General features: G+C 38.6%; 1 long non-coding RNA gene across 1 annotated transcript in view; it reads right to left on the bottom strand.

Annotated features, from left to right (window-relative positions):
* LOC106958311 (uncharacterized) overlaps positions 1–13,431 on the bottom strand; it is a 108,106-nt gene extending 94,675 nt beyond the window's left edge. Inside the window, exon 1 of the long non-coding RNA XR_001427130.1 lies at positions 13,304–13,431. This is a non-coding gene — a long non-coding RNA (uncharacterized LOC106958311). The remainder of the gene's footprint in view (positions 1–13,303) is intronic.
* Between the last annotated feature and the right edge of the window lie 847 nt (positions 13,432–14,278).

Below are 14,278 nucleotides of genomic sequence, written 5' to 3'. Positions count from 1 at the left end.
AACTCTGTTTGTGCTGTATATCTAAGGAATGGATAACTATGTCCAGGTCCACCTAATGCATAGGATTGTTTTAGTTTATTAGTAATATTAGAAATTGTGGAGTACGCACTATTTAGACCAGTATTATACAGCCCAGAAATGGAATCAGAATTAGAATTAGAATAACTTAGAATCCAGAAATACTTAACAGGAACAGTCACTACTTAATTACTTTTATTTTACTACTTTTTAGAAACTGTAACTACTCACTTTACACCAGAAAAGGATTTAGATTAGTCATTTTGCTTTTTTTCTTCTTTTTCTTTCCTTTGGTTTGTTATTTTGTTTGTATTTCCTTTTAATTCATGTAAAGCACTTTGAATTGCCTTGTTGCTGAAAATGTGCTATATAAATAAAATTACCTTACCTCAATCACTCTCAGTGTTTTATTATTTATTATAGTGTTAATGTATTATCACATTAGCCATGCTTTCTCATGGTCTCCTCTCACGCTGTCAGTGACAAAGGAGGAAAAATGAAGTCAAACTGTTTTGGAACAATTTGACTTCAGATCTTCTATTGATTTCTGATGGTAATTTTTACATCTTGCCACTTGCTGTCAGATTTGTTAAAGCAATCTTTCAATTTGGCCTACAGGTTTCTTCAGACTCAAAGTAATAAAAATATTTTTTCAGTGACCATGTCAGAATCCTGAGAGTATGAGAAGGGAGCTAACAATTAGGTTGATGACAAGGGCTTAATTGATATGATGCTAATAACGTTTTTTTTCCTCTGATTATGGAGAAAAAAAAACATATTTATTGACATGCTGGTAACACTTTATTTGAAGGGGTGTACATAACACTGACATGACACTGTCAAAAACATGACATAGCATCTGTCATGAACATAATGAAGCCTTTATGAATGTTTACGACTGTTGTCATGAAGTGTCATTTGGTAAATAATGACACTTTTAATGCAAAGTTGCTCTAAAAGTTCCATTGAAAGTCCATTAAAAATGCCAACTTTGCATTAAATTATAATTTACAAAATCATGCAAAGTTGGCACTTTTAATGGACTTTTAATACAATTTTTAGAGCAACTTTGCATTGAAAGTGTCATTATTTACCAAATGACACTTCATGACAACTGTAATAAACATTCATAAAGACTTCTTCATGTTCATGACAGATGTTATGTCATGTTTATGACAGCATCATGTCAGTCTTATGCACACCCCTTCAAATAAAGTGTTACCGACATGCCAAACAAACAAATAAAAGTGGATAAATGCTCATTGATCCTCCTTTTTACATTGTTTGATTATGCCAAATTAATTTCTTATCACACATATTACTTGAATAAAAATACTTTAAAAATAACCTATGAGGCACAGGAATAATTCTGAGTAAACTGCAGGTGTCAGGTGTAGATGCAGACTGATTTTGTTTGAAAACAGAGAGAAAATTATCTATATTAAAAATGTGTGTAGTAGCGTATCTGGTGATTATTTGTCGGTCTTTTTAAGTGGCTTGTTGATTATATCTCTGTTGTTCAGACACTGTTTAAGTGCCATTTTTGTCTTTTAATAATAATTATGTTCTGGTTATGAAAAGACTAAATACAAAAAAAAAATAAAATCCTGATTAAATTCAACTGGGGCCTGCCCAACATTGGTTTAAACCCTTCAGCAAGTTCAAACTGCTGAACTTGTCCTGGTAAAAACCAGGAGCACATCTGTGCTGATGTGCTCAATCTGGTCCACTGCCAAATTGCTACAGCTTACGTGGTTCATTGCCACAATGCAATAGCTAAACCTCCTGCAGTGAAATCCTCATGACTGTAAGCTTCGCCCATGTGGTTCTCACTCACGGTGTGAAACAAAAAGAAATTAAAGACAGTGGATAATTGTTTTTTTTCTAGAAAATGTTCAACCTTCATACTAATGATTTTAATTCACACTTAAAAATCCCAAGAAATAATAAATTCATGTAAGCAAAATATGAATAGTCCGAGGAAATATGTATTTTTCCCACAATGCATTGCAAGACCTCTCTCTGCCCCTGTTTGTGAGACTTCTCACTGCCTCTGTCTGGGCTCTGTTGCTATGGTAAATAACGACTGCAGCCAATACATTGCAAGACCTGAGCTCAAACATTTTAAAGTAATTCTGGCATTTAAAATGGGCTGTGTCCCTCTCAGACAGCGGTTCGGGCCGCAGCAGCGGCAGTGCATCTGAGTCGATGAGCTGCGAGACAGACCATAATAGCCTGCAGCTCAGAGTTGGAGCCGTGGGCTCTTTTGCTACGGTAATTAATGACTGTAGCTGTGACTGTGTGTGTATGAGTCAGAGCGGAGCCTCCATTGACTTGAATGGGATTTTGTCGTTTTTCGCAATTCATGTCGCCATTTTAACTCAGAATCCCACTAAAAATAATAGCACACTTCTCGGGATCAAGCTGAATGTTTTGATACCACTTTTGTGGGGGTACACGCAGCGGTTTGAGCTGCATTAAGGGTGATAGGTGTAGAACAATAGGTTCCTGCCATGCATTGCATGGGCAGGCCCCAAGAAAAATGAAATCTAGCAACCTCAAAAAATTACTAGTGTTTGTTCTTTATAATAATATGCAGTATCTTCTCCATTATTAGAGTGCAGTTTGCATGTCTTATGGCTTGAGTCAGTTTGGCTATCTCCCCCTACACCCCCTCTATACACACACAAAAAAACTAAAAAAAAAAAAAAAAAAAAAAAAAAAAAAAAACTGAAGGGGAGATAAATTCAGCCTAAAACACATGGACGGCCATTTGTGCACCTTCGCACGCAAACTGCACCAAAGAGGGCCGATGAGAGGCTGGAGCAGTTTTTCTGCAGCACTGGTGTCAGCACTGAGAAAACAGAGGCCAGTCGTTGACGTACCAGATATATGAGTGTTATTCTTCCTCTGTGTATATGTGTGTGTATGTGTATATTCCTGCTGGGACTCCCCTCGACTAAACCAAACCTCCTACACCTTCTCTTCCTCTGAACTTCATCTCTCTTTCCCTCTTTCTGTCTCAGTATGGAAGGATTAATGATCCATCTGAGTTCCCTCCATCCTCCCAGACTTTCTCACAGAGCAGATGAGAATGAGGAAGAATGAAGACAGATTGCTTTGTTGACCATCTTTCATTCATCTTCACCTTGGGAGTTTAAAAAAACTAAAACGTATCCTGGAAAGCACTTTTCACTTTGCAAACCGAGTAAGCTCAATAGCAGAAGCTAATCTTGGTGTCAATAGCAGCTAATGGTTAGTCAGTGGCTGGATTCTCACAGTGTTTAGAAATCACTCTTGTGCCGTTTCTGTTTTATGTCAATTACACAACATGTTGCAACACGGACATTTTAAAAGTGGTGACGGCTTCTTCCGTGCTAATGGAACCGAGTGTTGTCAGCCAGCCTGGCAGCAAGTCTTCATTTGCCAACACAAGAAAGCAACTAAGGAACTATGTACTTATTTCAAAATGATAGTCTTAAATGGAGATACAACTGGTTTTCAAGATTTAGGAACACATCTTTATAACCTGGGCTCACAACAATAGTTAATTATTTAATCAAAGTCATGCTGACAACTCAATACTGCTCTATGAAGCAGACTTCACTTCGAGGAGTGTAGTATATGTAATATCTGCTGGCACAAGATCTCCTCAAAGCCCTCATCATTCTAAAAGGTAAAGTATAAAGACAGAAAACCTCTGTGATGCAACAGCAATAAGACTGTGTTTTTGACACAGCAACTGGTGTGGCAGAGAGTGACCCCAAGATTTCACCATTTCAAGAGACATTGTCTTCATAAACTTCTATGTATCATAAAATAAAAGAGTCAACACTGACCTGTTGGAGTCCGTCCCATTTCACCAGCAGGACGACATGGAAAAGACAAACAGATTGAGAGTGATCAGAGGAAGGTTGAGAGACACATGTTCACCATGCTGGATGTGCCACAAGAACAAGCAGAGTGGATTCACAAATCACAGCCTAATTAGTGCTGCACTCCAGGTGGTGACAGTTCAACTCTGTGGGGAGCAGGACCAGCCATGTGTGTCCGTGTGTGTGCGTGGTGTGTGTGTCAAGTGTCAAAGACCCGCTTAGCACCTCATCACCTTTTGACCTCAAGAGACTGTCACACTGTGAGTAACATTACAAACGCATTGTTTTAACATGGGGAGGCTGGTAAGAGCAGGACTATGTTTGATTTTACAACATGTAGTTTGCAGTAAGTTAACACTGTGATAAAAATAAACTAACACATTTATATCTGTCTGAAGCTTAGAAACAGTCTGTTCTCTGTTATATGTCCAATATCTTTACTTACCAAACACACACACACACACACACACACACACGCACACACACACACACACACACACACACACATATATATATATCAGAACAATCAGAATCTTGTTTGATTAATTTGAATAATACATCATACAGCTAGAGAAAGCTTAGTTTAGATAAATATCAGTGGCAGAGAGCTTCTTCTTTTAACCAGCGACAGAAAGAGCATTGCTATGGCCCACATCCTTAAACAGCCCTTAAACAGCCAGTTAAAAATAAGGGATGTAGGATATGTTGGTATTAACATCGGTCCTATGTTTATTGATGTTTATTTTCATCTTGCTGACATTTGTGTGTATTAAAGGAGGGTTAGGGGAGGAGTTTGTCCATGTGGTGTTTGTGTGGTCATGTGACAGTGAAAGTGATACATTGCAAGTTTGTGGGGTGTTTAACTGAAGCAGAGAAGCAATGTCAGCAATGATGTCATCTTTCCACAGTATTGAAATGGTAGAAAAAAATATAGAATAAATGTAACATCTGGTAATGTCAGTCATCGGCCATGAAAGCACTATCAATATTGGATGTTGATATTGGGCAACATGTTTCATTCTCTCAGTGACTCATTCTTAAATCAGAAGTGCAGTTGGTGAAATTCTTCCCATCTCATCCAGTAATGGCAGGATCTGTCAGTTGATGCTGAGGCCAGCTGATTTCTACCCTTCACTACATTGGTCGTTTCACAAAACACAGACATGCCTTAGTGCCACTTTATAGTGATTTATAAAAGGGACAAATATATGCAACAAACTATATACACCCCCAACATAAGGGAGACTTGGGGTAATCAATAAAGCAATAAACACTTCTGTGTTCTCTATTTGAGAACACAGAAACTCAGAATAGAAAGATCCCAGCCAGGATCAATCTGTGAGCCAGCAGGATATAGTTCTGCTCAACAACACAGCCCTTAAACAGACTGCTCTTATAACTGAGGTGTCTGCTATTAGCAAACAAAAGTACATGGTCAAACAGATCCCGGCAGAGAACGATACCCTCCACTGGGTGAAAGTTTCCCTCCACAGCAGCCAGACCACCTAGCAATGGGAGCCTGGTGACAAGTGCTCTGATTATTATGCCTGCACTCTCTGCCAGGGATAAATTTAAGTGTTCCCATAAAGTCCAGAAGAAATAAGACTTGGGAATGGCCTGGCCTGTGTCTGTGTGAGAGAGGGGAAAAGTGAGTGTGTGCGTGGTTGGGGTCTCCTCTGGTCAGTGCTGTCGCACAGTCCGGGGGATAATAATAGGATGTGCTACAACTAACTGAGACCAAAGCTGGACTTCCCACGTCTCCCACTCGCTGGTGGCACTTGTGTTATTCTATAAACACTTGCCCACACCATGTCCTCCTTTCCTCATGCAACCCATCCCTTATGCTCACATCTCGTGCTTTGCCTACATAAGGCACCTCCCTGGTGCATAAAGAAAATTGTTAAAAACATGGGGACATTGCAGACAACTCTCATATCTCCCAAGGAAATGTGGATTTGTTGTTTATCTTTGATTAAAAATAACTTTGGGAAAAGGCCGATCAATACTTTCCCTGTGACAAAAGGAACAAGGGGGAGAAGGGAGGTGGTGGAGGAAGGCAGCAAATAGAAGGGGAGGAAAAAAGCGTGAGAATTTTGACGACATTTAGAAATGTGTGTCTGTTTGCGTGTGACGGGTTGCTTGGAGTCATTCCCATGGCCTCATACAGTAGCCCTGACACAGCTACTGACTGCTCTGATGTTTTAACACTGACAAAAATGGCTGACTTACACAAATAGCAGGACAGTAAAGGGCTTAGAGGAGACGCTGGGATCCTTGTATGCTATATAAAGGCCTTCTGAGGATGGGAGCACTGCTAGGCCAGTCCTGCCTGTGCTTTCCTTGGCTTCTTTAAAAGGATCTGAGTATGGTTTCTGTCAGAGATGCACGTCCATTTTTCACCCCATTAACAACTATCATTACCAGCCTAACTGGAGGTTATAATTGAGCCAGCTATGGAAAAGAGTTGTCAAAACACAATTAAATTCCAAACTACGGTGAGAGAGAACAGCTATAATCATATTGCCGTCTTTCCTTTCCCAAAAATAGGGAAGAAAAACATGAAAACCATTATTTTACATTGGAAGGGTTTGAAGGGGAGATTATACAGACGGGTGATCTGAGCGGACTAAACGATAGGGCTACTGAAAACATAACAAATAGTCACTCTTGGTGTCATGGATGAAGAATGGACATATTATAAGCCTTGCTCAAGAATAAAACGCCAAGATTTTTAAAGAGGTTCAATTTGGAGAGGCTTCAAATACAGTCACAACCACTGAGGACTGCAAGATAAATTATAATTGTGGGAAGTAGGGTTTCCATGATGAACAAATTACTTATTCTTTGTCAGGATGAGAAGGTTGTAAAAATCACTACCACAATTTCTATTAGGCTCAGTGACCTGATAGAGAGAAGCTCTGTAGAGTCAATCTGCATCGATTTATAAAAAAGCAAAATCAGACTGCTGAGAAAGATCATTTTCACTCGGGTTCCTACAGAACTCAACATGAAGCAGGCTTTAACAACACACGTTGGCCTATTTATCCCAATTCATTCCTTTACTAGTGAATGGATATGAAATCTGTTAGTCTTTACAATTCATTCTTAAATCTTTGACATAAAGGTATTGTATAATATCTACTTCACAGCAAAGGAGGTGGGAGGATGAATTGGGGGCAGCCCCCTCAGTTATAATTCAAATTTGCTTGTAAGTTAGGCTTCAACTAAATTGTAGTCAGAACACCAAATTTCAAAGTTAATAATTCCATTTTATAAATTTGGGCTATAAAAACGTTCATCGATATACCTGAATTTTAAAATTAGTCACCAAACCCCTAAAAACTTTTTTTTTCACCCGTAAAGTGAACGAAAACTATAAAGTTTTCAACTTACAGGGCTCTGAAAAGGCCGGGTACAACAGACTAAAGATAAAAAAACTGGTTTTAAATTTGTAAAAAGATGTATGTTGTCACTGTCAGGCACAAGAGAGTTCTGTCATCTGGGCCTTTGATGAACATCCCCATTACTACAGGTTGGTCACATGTAATGGAATTGATATTTGACATAAAACAGGAAGAGTAGGAGAATAGATTTTACTGTTTTTTTGGTGGATATAACCACAATACACCAAAAACTAAACTAAAAACAAAAAAACATTCTGAATTGTTTAACATCAAAGCTTTGAAGGTCAAAGTGTTTAGTTTGAGTTGCATATGAAAACACTTCTTTCTAATGCTCCTGTTCTGCTGCCACTTGATGAAAAGTGACATGCTTTCTTCATAGCAACAAGTTGAGAAGTTCAGTGATGGTTGAATAAAGTTCGTCAACGGCAGAGGAGAAACCTACAGTTTGGCATGCTATGCTACAGCAGTACCTAAGGTAAATCAGGATTGGTGCCTGATTGCTGTCGAGGTCATATACAAGTACATATATATAAGTACATACATAATGGTACTAAAATCATTTAAGGCTCAAACCACGAAACAGCTAGATTTAATGTGTGCTTAGCTTCAAATACACTGAATGTAACATCATTAAAATGCTAGGTTCAATGCCTTTGACATAATATTTTATGATGTGATGAATTTGGTTTTGCCCACTTCCTTAATCTGCTCAGTGAAACACATGCTTTCATAAATTGGTCCCTCTACCAAAAATCATAGAACGTGTACAATGGTAGAAACTTGACCCATTCAGCAGCAACACTAAATATCAGAGCCTTGCTTTTCAGTGCCTCAGTCTTTGACATCTGGCAGTACCGTGCTGTGGGTGTGTTCAACCCTCTCTTTGGGATACAGTCAGTGGTGGAATTAGTGATACATGCACTTCCAAGTTATCATGTCTTTGATAACTTGGAAATGCATGTAAATGACACTAGGGTTTCTCCACAAAAGTTTCCCAAAGTCAGTGTCTTCAACCCAGACACAACTGATTTTCTCCTCTGTAAATTTCCATGATGACATGCGGTAGAATGTCATCATTTATACAACACTGACATATATTGTGCTGTCTAAAAGTATCCACTGAATGTGCTGTATGAGCTACAGTAATGTGCTTGAATAAAGTACAAGAATAAAGGCTACTGAACTATACAGTCCTAGTGGGGTGTGTGTCTGCTGACATAAAGCAGAGAAGGTTGGCTAGTGGAGGGGAGCTGCAGGCCTCTCTGCCTCTGTAATCTGGCTTGATTTATAGAGGCTAGCCCCTGCTTTCCCGTTCCACCTCCACACTCACACACTGGGCCTCCTCCACTGGAGACAGCCTGGCGCACACATGCATACACACGCGCACACAGACACACACACGCATACCGAGTCATGTGGATTGACACACCAACATATCCAGGCAGCACGGTCTCCGTTGCACAGTCGTGCATGTAACTAAACCACATGTGGCTATTGCTTAACCAATTACAATTAAAGTTTTTATTTCAGCCATTTTTAAAGTTTTCATTCACAAGTCAAAAACAGCAGTAGCAAAAAAAATAGAGTTATATAGAAGTAGATAATAAACAATATTTGAATTTCTTTCACTGGCAAGAACACAAGGTATAGACTGAAAAGGTGAAGGTAGAAGCATAGGGTTTTTATACCTTCACTTTTTTATTACACATCGTTACCAAAATCAAAACAGCAGCACCTTTCCTTTATATTTTTCTAAAAAAATATCTCTAATGAATTCAAACTGAGTCTAGAGACAAGCTCATAAAATATAAAAAAATATATAAAAAAAATCTGAATTAAACTTTGCGGTATTTGTTTAGCAAATGAGTTTTATACATTTCTTAAATTTAGAGAGTTTAGCTTGAATTTACCTTTTCAAAACTATTATTCCACTTATGAACTCCACTAGCTGAGCTTATTTTTTATTTTGCACAACATTTATTTTATTTTGCATTTTAAGAGACAGTATAACATATAAAGTCATTTTTTTATTTAGAAAATATTTTATTTTATAAAATATTGATATTTTAGCCTTTATTTCGACACAAGTGTTCCCAAAAAGTCTGATATCGTACCCTCTTTATTTGTAAACAGTTTAGTATCAAGGATTCTCATGAGTTTTACATAATTTTTGATTTGCTTATTAGTAAATGTAACAAATTTTGTTTTGCCATAATTAATGATAATTTATTGTTTTGTTTGTTTCCTTGGGATAGGTTTTTGCAAATGACTTTTTTTTTACAATGAAGCCTTATTAATATTGATTTAAAAAACTGCCATATACTGTGTTAATGTCTCCAGCAACATATTCAGGTGTTCTACGCTGAATGTGTTTATAAGTTCCATTCATAAATTTCTGTTTTATAAAAGAAATTGGAAAAACTACAAAAACAGCCAAGTGGTCAATGGTGTCATTTATAAGAAGACTATATCCACAACAATTATTCATTACAGTAGCAGTATGAGATGCTATTCTACTTGGTTTAATAATTATTCTACTGGTACTTTTTTTCTAAACAGCACCAGCTGTTTAGAAAAAAGCTGGTGCTTTGTAAAATTTGTGGGGGCTTTTTGTGTTGGGATCTAACAAGACAATGATAACGTCACCACAAATAATTTGAACCTTATTGTGATTCATTGAGCTAAGTACACATGCTGAATACATGTAGAAACACATTTTTCCTGGAGTTCTGGACTCACTAGTTATTTAGGTATTTTTTTGGTAATCATTGATTTCTACAGTGACACTTTGAACAGTTTCACATACAGTATATATTTCATTTTGGTGCATGTTAAGCTGTATCTATGTACAGGGGCGCAACTACATACTTTCTGAGGTGTATGCAAACATGTCATTGGCGCCCCCATGACATAAACTTGTACAACTCATTTTTAATTAAAGTATCAATAATAATTAAAGCTGCAAGCAGCCTCGAACAGCCCTCACAGCTCCGCGCCGCTCTGGCCTATTGGCCACCACGGGGGTTCCAGCACTGCCACACGCCAGCCACCGCAAGCACTCTCGTGTGGCTCCCGCGCTCGTCCTCCAGGCGATATGCATTGATGCGTTCGGCAGCGCTCCCCAGCGATGCACAAAAAATCTGGTGCAGTTTGGGCCATGCAGCAAGGAGATACAGCTCTTTGATTAACCTAGTGGGCGCAGTGGAGTCAAATTACAATGTAATGCTATTGGGCTCTTTAGAGGTTCACCAGAGTCAATCATAAAAAGTCTGGTGCAAATCGGATGATGCATGTGTGAATTAGAGACGATCGTAGACATATGGCGAGCATTGCTATTCGCTATTTAGCCACGCCCACATGGTTCAGCCAGCAGCCAACATTCACAGAGTTCAACATCATGTAATTTTATATCAGTTGGCACAGGATTGATCCCATTTGAATCATAGAGTATAAGTAAGACATCCATCAGAAAAAAATGGGTGACTTCCTTTTGGAGGGGAGTGGGGCTTAGGTGATGTCATCAATTCACCATGTTAATGTGATCAGGGCTGGTCTATAATGAGACATGGAAAGTCTGAAGCAGCTCTGACCTGGCATTTGGAAGTTATTGCACATTAATTTTCATGGAGAAAAGTCAAATTTTGAAACTTAGCCACGCCCACATGCTTTGATGTACGAGAATTCTTTAGATAACTTTTCACCTTCAATGTCTCAAGAGTGTGCTGAGTGAGTTTCAAGTCTGTATCTCAAAAGATGTAGGAGGAGTTCGATCAGATGTGATGTGTATGAAAAAAAGGCGGGTTTTATCCAAAATGGCCGACTTCCTGTTGGGTTTGCACCACAGCTCCAAGAGACTTTTTTGTATTTCCTGACAAGATACACACATGTACCAAGTTTCATATTTCTAGGTTAAAGCATGGCTTGGGGCTAATCACTTAAAAAATTCTAGGGGGTGCTGTAGAGAAATTAGGCCACGCCCATTTACTGTTATGGATTCATGTTCGGGGATGGATAAGGATGCATCCTAGTGAGTTTGGTGCCGCTTCGCTCAAATATAGAATTTACAGACAAATGTATGGCAACGGCGTTACAGGTCACTTCGCCACACCGCCACGCTGACCTACTCCATTGAAAACAAATGGGGTTGTAATCCACATTACACCAACATGTAATGTGGTGTAATGTGGATTATAAGATGAAACTGTGTCTCTGGACACAGTTTCATCTTGATTAGCTCAAAGGGGTCAGATAGCGACCGTTCAGCGTAAAAAATGACACTTCCTGTTCTCAGGGGGCGTGGCCTAAGTGACGTCATCATTTGACCGTTGGGTATTGTAGAGCATCCCATGATGATCAATCACTGAAAGTTTGGTGCTTCTATGAGTTTTTTTCAAAGAGTTATAACAGTTTGATGTTTCATGGCGAATCGGTGACCTTTGACCCCCGGAAAGACCCCTTCAGCAAGCCCGAAAACGCAAACCTACGATAACTTTTAATCGGCCATGCCTTATGAGCGATCTGACCGAGTTTGAAGCTGATCGATCGAAATCCCTAGGAGGAGTTCGATCAAATGCGAAGGCTGTAAAACGGCCAAAATGGAGTCAAAATTGGAACTTCAATCCAAAATGGCTGACTTCCTGTCATACTTGCACTATGACATTAATTGTAAATTCTGAGTGTCTTGGGGAGCTCTACAAGTGTATGAAATTTCATGTCTCTGCGATGAAGTAAGGTAATAGGAAAGGGTCTTTTGAAAGTTGCTTGGTGGCGCCGTTCAGCTGTTTCTTTTGCGATTTTTGCGTTGACCTTAAACTACGTAAATTTTTCACAGTCTCGACGTGTCCGCCAAGTTTGGTGAATTTTTGAATATAATAAAGCCTCCAAAAAGCCAATTTATTTTACGGAAGCATAATTTACAGCACAATTTCAATAGGCCTTCGCAGCGCTTCGCTGCTCGGGCCTAATATATATATATATGTGTGTGTGTGTGTGTGTGTGTGTGAATAAATTGCTGCCTACAGAGTAATTTAAAAAGAATGAAACAGGGCAATATTTTATTTAATATATAAGTGAGCCAAAGAGCCACTTCTGTTAGCCTGTGTCTAGCACTGCCTATGGGCTGCAGGTCTGAGGTATTTTGTTAGCATGTTTTCTATCATTCTTATGGCTTGATAGGAAGCCTTATCCAAACTGACAACCCACATTAATAAAATGGTGAAATAATATTGACCACAAAGCACTGTATTTATAAAAGATAAACATTTTTCCTACATAATCCTAACAAATGTTTTTAATGTTGAAAAAATAAACGGTTTCTCTTCACAATATGTATTATTATTTATTTACTATTAATCTATTTGTATGATTTGTTCTTTAAATTGCCATTTATATTATTTTTAGGTCTCAGGAAATGATTGAGGGATGAAGAGCCCGATGTCTGCTCTGAGCCCAGGCTGGTCTGGACTCTAGTGTCTATAGGTTCTGACAGGTCTGCGGTGTTCCTCTCCTGGCCCATTCTGTCTGATACCAAACAACCCACTGTGCGCTACTGAATATTGCCGACCCATTTTTTTTAAATGACCCTATTACTCACATCTGTATTTTTGCCAGAGGCTTTGCTTCTAAGGACGGGGGAGTATCAGGTGGACATTTTAAAAAGACGCAGGTTGATAGCAGTTCACCGTGGCTGCATAGTGTCCGTCTCTAAGCAACCGTGACAACAGCGTCAGTTCGTCGGGGTAGAGGATGGGGCCCTATTTAGGTCCCGCAACAATTTAGCTGACCTTAATATTTCCCGTGCTTTGTTTTGGTCATTATTATTACACTTATTGTTGAGATGTGTATGATAGGTGTGTCTATCAGACATTTATAGCAATACGGAATAAATCGCGTCCCGTATTGGTTCAATACTGGGCAGAGACAACAACAGCCAGCTGTCATTTTAGGCTAGCTTAAGGCTTAAGTTAATCTGAATATTTACAACTCTTTTGTACTGACATTACTTACCTACTGTCTTTCAACCACTTTGAAAAGCTTTTCTTCGTCTCTCCAACATCTTTATCCCTCCCCCTCTTCCGTTTTGTGCCCCGGAGTTTGTTTTTTTTTTCTGCCGCCCCATCTTTAGCTCCCTGTTGTCGAGTGCACTACAATTCAAATTGTAGTGCTCAGTGTATGCGCCCCTATGGGTTGCATACACTGCATACCCACTTTTTGGGCCACTGTCTGTGTATAAATCAATTCCTCCTTTTCTTTTGAGCCTATAGAACACATCTTCAGTTCCATGTCACACTCTTCATCTATGTCAAACCATGTCTCAGATACAGTAATTACATTCAACTTTTTGAACTGACATAGATATTATTTGATTTTTGTGAAGTTCCTACAAAGACTCCGTTCCATTGACACATCACTGTTAAGCTGTTTATTGGCATAACACTCACAGTTGGTGATGTTGTTGTAGAAGTGATTATCTGGATCAATAGGATCTTCAAAGTCACATTATTTAAGTTTTCTGCAGTCAACGGTTTTAAAGTTCACATTTTCATACGAGGTTTTCATACCTGACCGTTGAACTGACAAATTATTATGTTCAGGGTCTCAAAATGGGGATAAACAGTCCTCCTCAAGTCAAGTCATTTAAACAGACAGCAAACAATTGTATTATACACCAGAAAAAGACTAAGATTCAAGTATTTAATATTTATTTCTTATGTAGAGTGAATATCTTTTATTTTAGGAAACAATTTGAAATAAAAAACAAAAAAAAAACAAAATCATCATAACAGTATAGATGATAATAAAGGTCGATATCTCACAGTACTCAAATCTGTGGTTAAGGTTTGCAACAGGATGCAGAAACCGCCATGCAAGATGAAAGCTGAACCTTGACACCATTACTTCCTCCATCAGTTACTAGGTAATAACAGCACTCCTTATATGCACTGTGTTTATCTAATAGAAGAACATGCTCCATATAGTAAT

This window comes from Poecilia latipinna, unplaced genomic scaffold, assembly GCF_001443285.1.
Source record: "Poecilia latipinna isolate Pla-1442-1.1 unplaced genomic scaffold, P_latipinna-1.0 Scaffold977, whole genome shotgun sequence".
Lineage (NCBI taxonomy): Eukaryota > Metazoa > Chordata > Actinopteri > Cyprinodontiformes > Poeciliidae > Poecilia > Poecilia latipinna.
The sequence above is the reverse complement of the archived record's forward strand: the minus strand, read 5'-3'. Positions and strand labels throughout refer to the sequence as shown.